The 10,000-nt window shown below is 45.5% G+C and overlaps 3 non-coding genes across 3 annotated transcripts in view; all 3 read right to left on the bottom strand.

Moving 5' to 3' along the window:
• LOC132697573 (large subunit ribosomal RNA) overlaps positions 1 to 7 on the bottom strand; it is a 4,072-nt gene extending 4,065 nt beyond the window's left edge. The window contains exon 1 of the ribosomal RNA XR_009618194.1: positions 1 to 7. This exon is cut by the window's left edge and continues 4,065 nt beyond it. This is a non-coding gene — a ribosomal RNA (large subunit ribosomal RNA).
• A 510-nt stretch (positions 8 to 517) lies between these two features.
• LOC132697571 (5.8S ribosomal RNA) lies at positions 518 to 672 on the bottom strand. The gene has a single exon (XR_009618192.1). It is a non-coding gene; the product is annotated as a 5.8S ribosomal RNA (ribosomal RNA).
• A 566-nt stretch (positions 673 to 1,238) lies between these two features.
• On the bottom strand, positions 1,239 to 3,170 carry LOC132697572 (small subunit ribosomal RNA). The gene has a single exon (XR_009618193.1). It is a non-coding gene; the product is annotated as a small subunit ribosomal RNA (ribosomal RNA).
• Positions 3,171 to 10,000: the final 6,830 nt, after the last annotated feature.

The raw sequence follows: 10,000 nt of genomic DNA, 5'->3' as shown, positions 1-10,000 counted from the left end.
GAGGTCGATCGATAAAATCATTATATATATATATATATATATATATATATATAAATATATATATAAAACGTAGACGTGAATTTCGAAACGGTTCAGCGTTTATATTTAAAACCGCTATATCCACCACTCGTTACGCGGCCGCAAACGATCAGACGTCGGACACCTTTTCTTCTTATCGAGAAAATAACGGACACGACGATCGTCAATTTTGCGCGGACCTGCGACATACGCGGGCGGTTTTAATTACGCTCGTCTCTCGCGCTTTTAAGCGAGCGCGACGCGACGAACCGGTGCGTCGAAAATCGACGTCGTTCGCAAACTCGGTCGCGTTCCTTAGAACGCGGCCGGAGTTTCGCTTTCGCGTTTTAAAACGTCGCGAGACCGGGTAGGAGAGAGATCGCGCGCTAAGCGCGAACGTGCTGTTGCTCCTCACTCCTTCCCGCGCTACACGTCCAACTCGCTCCGACGTTTCTCGCGCCTCGCGGGCGAAAAAACCGAGCAGTCTTTAAATTGGATACGACCCTCAGCCAGGAGTGGTCCGGGAACAGAATCCGAGGACCGCAATGTGCGTTCGAAATGTCGATGTTCATGTGTCCTGCAGTTCACAAGTTGACGCGCAATTAGCTGCGTTCTTCATCGACCCACGAGCCAAGTGATCCACCGTTTAGGGTAATCTTTTTTCGATCGGTTTAACGCTTTTCGTCTCCGAAAAAGAGTCGTCGGCGTTGTTATCGACACATACATTTTTTTTACGGAAGGCGAGGTATATACCTTTCGACGTAAAAAAAAAAAAAAAGTTCGATTTCGGGCCGGTCTATCCGACGGAACACTTCGCCGCGCGCCCTTTGTTCTTTATTATTCAGACGGTAGGCGCGCGCGCGTTCGCGTTCGGACGACCCGCGCCGGTTTAAAGTTTATATACACACCTCCTCGCGGGTCGCGGGTGGGTGTAAGTACTTTTCGGTGCTCCGGGCGAATATCGTTTGACACCTTGTCGACGGCGAGCGCGAAACTAGGTTTCGCGCTTCGAGTTCCGTCTAGGTACCCGGAATTTTGTCGGCGCTCCTCCTACTCCTACTCCTCTCTCCCCTTTTTTACGGTGGTCGAGTGGTCGTCGTAGTCGTCGAATTTAATCGCGGCCGACTTAAAGATCGACGCGAGATATTTTCGACCGAGCGTCAGCGACAAAAATTCGTTCGACTAAATAAAGACAAACTGTGTAATTTTTATTATCACTTTAATGATCCTTCCGCAGGTTCACCTACGGAAACCTTGTTACGACTTTTACTTCCTCTAAATGATCAAGTTTGGTCAACTTCCCGGACACATCGACGACGCCGAAACGCCATCGGCGTATCGGTCCGAAGACCTCACTAAATCATTCAATCGGTAGTAGCGACGGGCGGTGTGTACAAAGGGCAGGGACGTAATCAACGCGAGCTTATGACTCGCGCTTACTGGGAATTCCTCGTTCATGGGGAACAATTGCAAGCCCCAATCCCTAGCACGAAGGAGGTTCAGCGGGTTACCCGGGCCTCTCGGCCAGGGAGGACACGCTGATTCCTTCAGTGTAGCGCGCGTGCGGCCCAGAACATCTAAGGGCATCACAGACCTGTTATTGCTCAATCTCGTGCGGCTAGAAGCCGCCTGTCCCTCTAAGAAGAATTGTTTGTACGCAGACAGTAAAAACCGCGCGCGACAACGGGGCGAACCCCGAGCCGGCCGGCCTTTGAGATGTCTAAATACGCCTAGTTAGCAGGCTAGAGTCTCGTTCGTTATCGGAATTAACCAGACAAATCGCTCCACCAACTAAGAACGGCCATGCACCACCACCCACCGAATCAAGAAAGAGCTCTCAATCTGTCAATCCTTCCGGTGTCCGGGCCTGGTGAGGTTTCCCGTGTTGAGTCAAATTAAGCCGCAGGCTCCACTCCTGGTGGTGCCCTTCCGTCAATTCCTTTAAGTTTCAGCTTTGCAACCATACTTCCCCCGGAACCCAAAAGCTTTGGTTTCCCGGAAGCTGCCCGCCGAGTCATCGGAGGAACGTCGGCGGATCGCTAGCTGGCATAGTTTACAGTTAGAACTAGGGCGGTATCTGATCGCCTTCGAACCTCTAACTTTCGTTCTTGATCAATGAAAACGTTTTTGGCAAATGCTTTCGCTTCTGTCCGTCTTGCGACGATCCAAGAATTTCACCTCTAACGTCGCAATACGAATGCCCCCATCCGTTCCTATTAATCATTACCTCGGGGTTCCGAAAACCAACAAAATAGAACCGAGGTCCTATTCCATTATTCCATGCACACAGTATTCAGGCGAAGTTTTAGCCTGCTTTAAGCACTCTAATTTGTTCAAAGTAAACGTGCCGGCCCACCTCGACACTCAATGAAGAGCACCGCGGCAGGATTGAGTTGGACCGCCCGCTGTGAACGGGCTAAGTCCACCGGCAGGACGTCTCGCGGCACGCCAGTTAACACCGCGGACGATGAACCGGCGGCGCGAGACACAAATTCGACTACGAGCTTTTTAACCGCAACAACTTTAATATACGCTATTGGAGCTGGAATTACCGCGGCTGCTGGCACCAGACTTGCCCTCCAATTGATCCTCGTTAAAGGGTTTAGAGTGTACTCATTCCGATTACGGGGCCTCGGATGAGTCCCGTATCGTTATTTTTCGTCACTACCTCCCCGTGCCGGGAGTGGGTAATTTGCGCGCCTGCTGCCCTCCTTGGATATGGTAGCCGTTTCTCAGGCTCCCTCTCCGGAATCGAACCCTGATTCCCCGTTACCCGTTACGACCATGGTAGGCGCAGAACCTACCATCGACAGTTGATAAGGCAGACATTTGAAAGATGCGTCGCCGGTGCGAGACCGTGCGATCAGCGTAAAGTTATTCAGAGTCACCAAGTTGAACGATGTCGGGCGCGAACCCGCCACCGATTGGTTTTGATCTAATAAAAGCACTCCTTCCGTCTCCGGTCGGACCTCTGTTTGCATGTATTAGCTCTAGAATTACCACAGTTATCCAAGTAATTGTGGGTACGATCTAAGGAACCATAACTGATTTAATGAGCCTTTCGCGGTTTCACCTTAATTTGGCTTGTACTGAAACATGCATGGCTTAATCTTTGAGACAAGCATATGACTACTGGCAGGATCAACCAGGGAGCTGTTCTACGTGTCGAGCGCGCCGCCGCCGCCGCCGCCACGGATGACGACGATCGGGCGCGGTACGACAACAAACAGTCTCTTTTTTAAAAATAATAATTACGCGCGCGAAACGCGTTTATTTTATTTTTAAATAGAAACAGACGCGACCACTTTGTGTGGCGGTGATAGCGTGCGAGTACGGAAATGAACCGTTCCCGACGCCACACTCGTTATTATTATTATTCGGACGCGATCCGTCCAATTTTTTTTTGTTGGTAATAAATATCGAGACGACGTGAGTGCGCGATCAAACAATCCGACTCGCGCGCGCATAATAAGCTTTAAAATGCGGCGCGCGTCGAACCGATGTGCCTCGGGCAACGAACGTCGATCGACGGAAATTTTCGGACATTCTCTCGATCACTCTTCGCTAGATTGAAAGCGACACGAGATTTCTCGAAAGAAACGTTCCGGATTCGCATATAAACTCGCTCGGTTAGATGAGAGTTATCGCAAATTTTTCGGAAGAAAAATATTATAGGGCGACCGCTTTCGAACCACGAAGTGCCAAATCTTACTTTAAAACACCCGCTAAGTTCGCGATCTAGCTGTATAAGGTGCGGAGCCTTAAAATGTTTTCGAACGCTCGAGCAATCGCTGCTACGAAGACGGGCCGATGGCAAACGAAAAACGGTCTACGTTCCCGTACCGATGAAGGAAACCAATTTTTCTTAAAAAATTGAACCCACGATACGAAAATGTTAAGCGAGCCAATTAATCGCGCCAAACGGTCGACTCGAAGGCGATCTAACGATCGAAAAAGCATTTTGCTCTGCGAAGGGAGAAGTGTCTATACGCACGACGCGGCGGTCGCGCTCGAGACCATCTCACCTATTATAGGTAACGGACCATTCCTTAGTCTTCCGAACGTTTCACGTGAAAACCCGAATATCGGCTGCGGCGGGCAAATAAAGTTCGGAGCGAAACTTTCGCTCGTGGTTACGTTCGATTTGGTTAAAGCGGGCACTTTTTCAAATATTTTTTTTTCTTTACTTACTTTTGTTAACTGACCGCCGGTTCCGGTTCCGACTTAAAAATAAATCGCCGTCCCCGGATTTTGTCGGACGATACTCTCCATCATTTTTAATTTCGGGTGTTTGCATTTTTTTTTCTCGCGATTTAATAAATTCATTATTAAACATTTATAAGTCCGTCTTCTTTAATATTGCGGACCAGCGGGAAGAGAGTTTTGTTTTTTTTTTTTTATTTTATTCATTTTAACATATACTCCCATAAAAGGTTTTTGCCGCTAGCCGCGAGCAGAGAAAAATAAGCAAAACTAACCGAAACAAAGCAAAAATAAGCAAAACTAACCAAAATTAACCGAATATAACCAAAATTAAACAAAACTAACCAAAAGGAACAAAAATAACCACAACTAAGCAAAATTAATCATAACAAACCAAAATTGGCCAAAGTTCGGCAAAACAAACCAAATTATCCAAAACTAAGCAAAATTAAGCAAAAGTAGTCAAAATTAACAAAAACAAGCCAAACTTATCCTGAACAAACCAAAACTAACGATAATTAAGCAAAAATAGGAAACGTTCACAAAAACTAACCGAAACGAACCATAACTAACTAATAGCGGCCGAAACTGGAAATAATAAACCAAAGTAAACAAAACTAAGCAAAATTAAGCAAAAGTAGTCAAAATTAACAAAAACAAGCCAAACTTATCCTAAACAAACCAAAACTAACGATAATTAAGCAAAAATAGGAAACGTTCACAAAAACTAACCGAAATGAACCCTAACTAACTAATAGCGGCCGAAACTGGAAATAATAAACCAAAGTAACCAAAACTAAGCAAAATTAAGCAAAAGTAGTCAAAATTAACAAAAACAAGCCAAAATTATCCTAAACAAACCCAAAACTAACGATAATCCTAACTAACCAATAGCGGCCGAAACTGGAAATAATAAACCAAAGTAACCAAAACTAGCGAAAATTCAGCAAAAGAAACCAAAATTAACCGTGTAACAAACCCAAATCAACCAAACCAAAAAAAAAAACATGCAAAACTTCACCAAAACGAACCACAATTCGCAAAAACTAAACAAACACAAACAAAATTAAGCACACTCAAATAAAAAGTAATCAAAACTACGTTCAACACGAACTGACCTAATTAAATAAAAAAATAGGAAAATTCAATTTTGCTAACCAAAAACGTCAATCGAAATAAACGCGAAACCGGGTTCCTGCCATTTATTTCGACGATAAGCACTTTTATCTAACTATGATTCGAAAAAAAAAAAAATAAGAAAGAAAGATATGAATAAACGAATTGATTAATATATAAAAATTGTGGTTCTGAAAAGAACCGTTTTTGGTGAATTTACACTCTCCAAGTCGACGCTCATTTATTTAGAACTGGTGTATTTTGTGACGGCTTTGGTCCCTTCACTGACGGCGTGCTTGGCCAACTCTCCGGGCAACAACAATCTCACGGCCGTTTGAATCTCTCTGCTAGTAATAGTGGATCGCTTATTATAGTGAGCCAAACGAGAAGCTTCGGCGGCAATCCTTTCGAAAATGTCGTTTACGAACGAATTCATAATGGACATGGCTTTGCTCGAAATGCCAGTATCCGGATGAACTTGCTTCAACACTTTGTAAATGTAAATTGCGTAACTCTCCTTCCTCCTGCGTTTCTTTTTCTTATCACTCTTCGAAATATTTTTTTGAGCCTTGCCGGCTTTTTTCGCCGCTTTACCGCTTACTTTCGGTGGCATTTTCTACAATCGATTAGACGCGCGCAAAGTAACGGACTGACAAGGCCCACACCGGGCCGCAGCTATTTATTTGAGAACCGAGTCGGCCGACAAGCTCCGCCCCCGGGCATCGTTCGCCGAAGCGCTAATCCCATTGGTCCATGCCCATGTCCTATAAATAGCGCGCCCACGGTCTGCGAGAGCGTCATTGTGCTGTTAACGTTCGTGCGTGTACTATTAACGGTAATAACGATGTCGGGACGCGGAAAAGGAGGCAAAGTCAAAGGGAAAGCGAAGTCTCGTTCTAGCAGGGCCGGTTTACAGTTTCCGGTAGGTAGAATTCACCGATTACTTCGGAAAGGAAACTATGCGGAGAGGGTCGGCGCCGGAGCTCCGGTATATTTGGCGGCCGTAATGGAATATTTGGCCGCCGAAGTTTTGGAATTGGCCGGTAACGCGGCGAGGGACAATAAGAAAACCAGAATCATTCCGCGACATTTACAACTGGCGATCCGAAACGACGAGGAATTGAACAAATTATTATCGGGAGTAACGATCGCTCAGGGAGGTGTTTTGCCGAACATTCAAGCGGTTCTTTTGCCCAAGAAAACCGACAACAAAGCAAAATAAAAATTGCGGCGAGGGAAGACGATGGGAAAACGGTCCTTCTAAGGACCACAAATACTTTTCTATTTGAGATTTCGTTTCGTTTATTTAACAGATTATTAAAAAAAAAAAAAAAAAGAAACGTTCCTTCTTTTTACGTTTTCTCTTTCGGACTATAAGAAAACCGGTATAATACCTCGACATTTACAATTGCCGATCCCAGGAATTGAACAAATTATTATCCGAAGTTAAGATCGCTAGGTGGTTCTGTTGCCTAAGAAAACCGACAACAAAGCTAAATAAAGTTTTCGCCGGGAAGGAAGACGGTTCTTGTAAGGACCACAAATACTTTTCTATTTGAGATTTCGTTTCCTTTATTTCACAGATTTAATAATCACACTAACACGGGGAGAAATTAAAAATTCAAAACTTACCTCGACTCGATAATGGTTTGTTGGGCATTATACTCGAAATAACGAATAATCTTTGGAACGTATTTTGTGGTTCTGAAAAGAACCTTTTTTTTTTTTTTTTGTGTTTCCGCAAGATCGACGAAAAATTTAGCCACCAAATCCGTAAAGAGTTCTACCTTGTCTTTTTAGGGCGTACACCACGTCCATTGCCGTTACCGTTTTTCTTTTGGCGTGCTCCGTATAGGTTACCGCGTCTCTGATGACGTTTTCCAAAAACACCTTTAAAACGCCACGAGTTTCTTCGTAAATCAATCCGGAAATTCGTTTCACGCCTCCGCGACGGGCCAATCTTCTAATGGCCGGCTTGGTTATTCCCTGAATGTTATCCCTCAACACTTTGCGATGTCGCTTTGCACCACCTTTTCCCAAACCTTTGCCGCCTTTCCCTCTACCGGTCATTTTTAATACGAGCCGAGTTCTCTGATCGATATATAACAAACAAAACCGTCCGAAGTGCCACGATCAACTGACCGAAAACGGTCCGGCGCTTCGGTTTTGTCGAGTCGGAATTCGCCACGCCCAAAAAGGTCGATTGGACCAATGAGAAGAGAAAACGCTCGGGTACAAATTAAACGGACGGACGTTCGTGCGGCCATTATCTGTCGACGAGTGTTAGTGATTTGGTGTTCTAGTACGTCCGCGAACGTGTTTTATTATCATGGCCAGAACCAAGCAGACCGCTCGTAAATCGACCGGAGGAAAAGCGCCCCGAAAGCAGTTGGCGACCAAAGCGGCGAGAAAAAGTGCACCGGCAACCGGAGGAGTTAAAAAACCTCATCGCTACAGACCGGGCACCGTGGCTTTGAGAGAAATTAGACGTTATCAAAAGAGCACCGAACTATTGATCCGAAAATTACCGTTCCAACGACTGGTCAGAGAAATCGCTCAAGACTTTAAAACGGATCTGCGTTTCCAAAGTTCCGCGGTAATGGCGTTGCAAGAAGCGAGCGAAGCTTATCTCGTCGGTCTTTTCGAAGATACAAATTTGTGCGCCATTCATGCCAAACGAGTAACGATCATGCCGAAAGATATTCAATTGGCGAGGCGTATCAGGGGAGAGAGAGCTTAAGATTAATAATAATCTCTTTTATTATTATTAACAACAAACCGGTTCTTTTAAGAACCACAAATCATTTTCCTTTAAGATTTCGTTAAAAATTGAAAATAAAAAATAAAACTTTTTCATTTATTAATTATTTGAGAACGGCCCGGTTGGATTTTTTTTTTTTCGCAACTAACGACGTCTTTAAAAAAAATTATTAGTGGTTCTGAAAAGAACCCCCCCCACTCCCCGTTGCTTTGTAAAACCGGACGAGTTTTTATTTCGACCTCTGGTATATTTGGTGACGGCTTTCGTTCTTCTGCTTTTTCGCGGCGGCTTTTCCACCGGTTTTCGAAGGCATTATTATTCACAAAGAAAAGCGGTCTTCGCGATCGAAATGAGAAAAAACCCCGGCGAACGTATTTATATCGCGACGGAGTCGGTCAACAAGCTCCGCCCCCTGTTCGCTTTTCGGTGGGAGGAGCTTGTCAACGGACTTTCTTCTCATATAAATACGTTCGCGGGGATATTTCTCTTAATGTTTGCGTGATCGTCGTCGGAATCGACTACGCTTCGTTGTTAAACGAGATGCAGTTTAAAATTCGCCGGCGGATAAGTTAGAATAAGTTTGTCGTAGGGAGAACGAAATGGAAAAGAGAAAAAAGAAGAAAAAGAGAAGTCCTTTTCGAGATTTTTTAATAAATTTATACTTATATATATTTTTTAAAGAAATCGTTTTCTATTTACCCCCGAGACGCCCGGGATTCGAGTTTGCCTTTGAAGATAGTTACGAATTCGATAGCGATTTTTTTTGTGGTTCTGATAAGAACCGTTTCGAAAATTTCGTTTTTTTTTTAAACACCCATCGACGTTCTCTCGGCGGTTCATTTCTTCTTTTTGGGCGAGACGGGCTTTTTAACTTTGCCGGAAGCGGCTACGGGAGGCGATTTTGCCGTTTTGGGTTTGGGCGCTTTCGGTTTCTTCGTCGGTCCCTTGTTTGATTTTTTGGCTTTCGAAGGCGATTTGGTTTTAATCGACGCCGCTACCGCCGTTCCGGCGGCGCCTTTGGCGGTTTTCTTTTCGGCGGATTTTTTAGCTGCCGATTTCTTCTCCACGGACGACGCGGCGGCCCCGCTTTTTCCTTTTCCCTTCGGAGAGGCGGCGACCGCCTTTTTTACGGCGGGCTTCGAAGAAGCGCCACCACCACCACCTGCGGCGCCAGATTTTTCTCCGGTGGTTTTTTTCGGAGACGCTTTCTTCGTTCTGGTCACGGACTTCTTTTTTTCCGAGGATGAGGACGCGGCTCCGCTTTTCGCCGAATTAGAAGTCGAAGACGCCAATTTGAACGAACCGGACGCACCTTTGCCCTTGGTTTGAACCAAAGTTCCCGCAGCGACGGCCGACTTCAAGTACTTTTTAATGAAAGGAGCCACTTTTTCGGCGTCCACTTTGTAGTTGGCGGCCACGTATTTTTTTATGGCTTGCAACGAAGAACCGCCTCTCTCTTTTAGTCCCTTTATGGCGTTGTTTACCATTTCGGAAGTCGGCGGATGGTTGGGTTTCGTTCTGGGATTCTTGGCTTTCTTTTCCTTTTTCACGGTCGTCGACGAAGACGAAGAAATGGTCGCGGAGGTTTGAGCCGGAGAAGAAGCGGCCGACGCGGTCGACACTTTCACTTCGCTTTCTGCCATATTATCGCAAATACTGACGACGGAAAACAACGGCGACAAAAACAACGACAACACGAGTACGAGTACCGCGCGCGCGTCGAAATTAATAAATTCGGTTAGGCCGGCGAACGAATTCGACTATGGTCGGACGGACAATCGGAGGACTGAACGCCGTCGGATTTACGCTAGGAAAGAGCCCGGCTTCGGCGGTGAGGTTCCGCGCTTCGCAGCGATCGTTTTTTTTTCCATGTTTCGGCCGACGTTTAAAAACGAAACGGAC

This window comes from Cylas formicarius, unplaced genomic scaffold, assembly GCF_029955315.1.
Source record: "Cylas formicarius isolate icCylForm1 unplaced genomic scaffold, icCylForm1.1 PGA_scaffold_245__1_contigs__length_17067, whole genome shotgun sequence".
Classification (NCBI taxonomy): Eukaryota; Metazoa; Arthropoda; class Insecta; order Coleoptera; family Brentidae; genus Cylas; species Cylas formicarius.
Note: the sequence above shows the minus strand (reverse complement) of the source record. Positions and strands in the feature narration are given on the sequence as shown.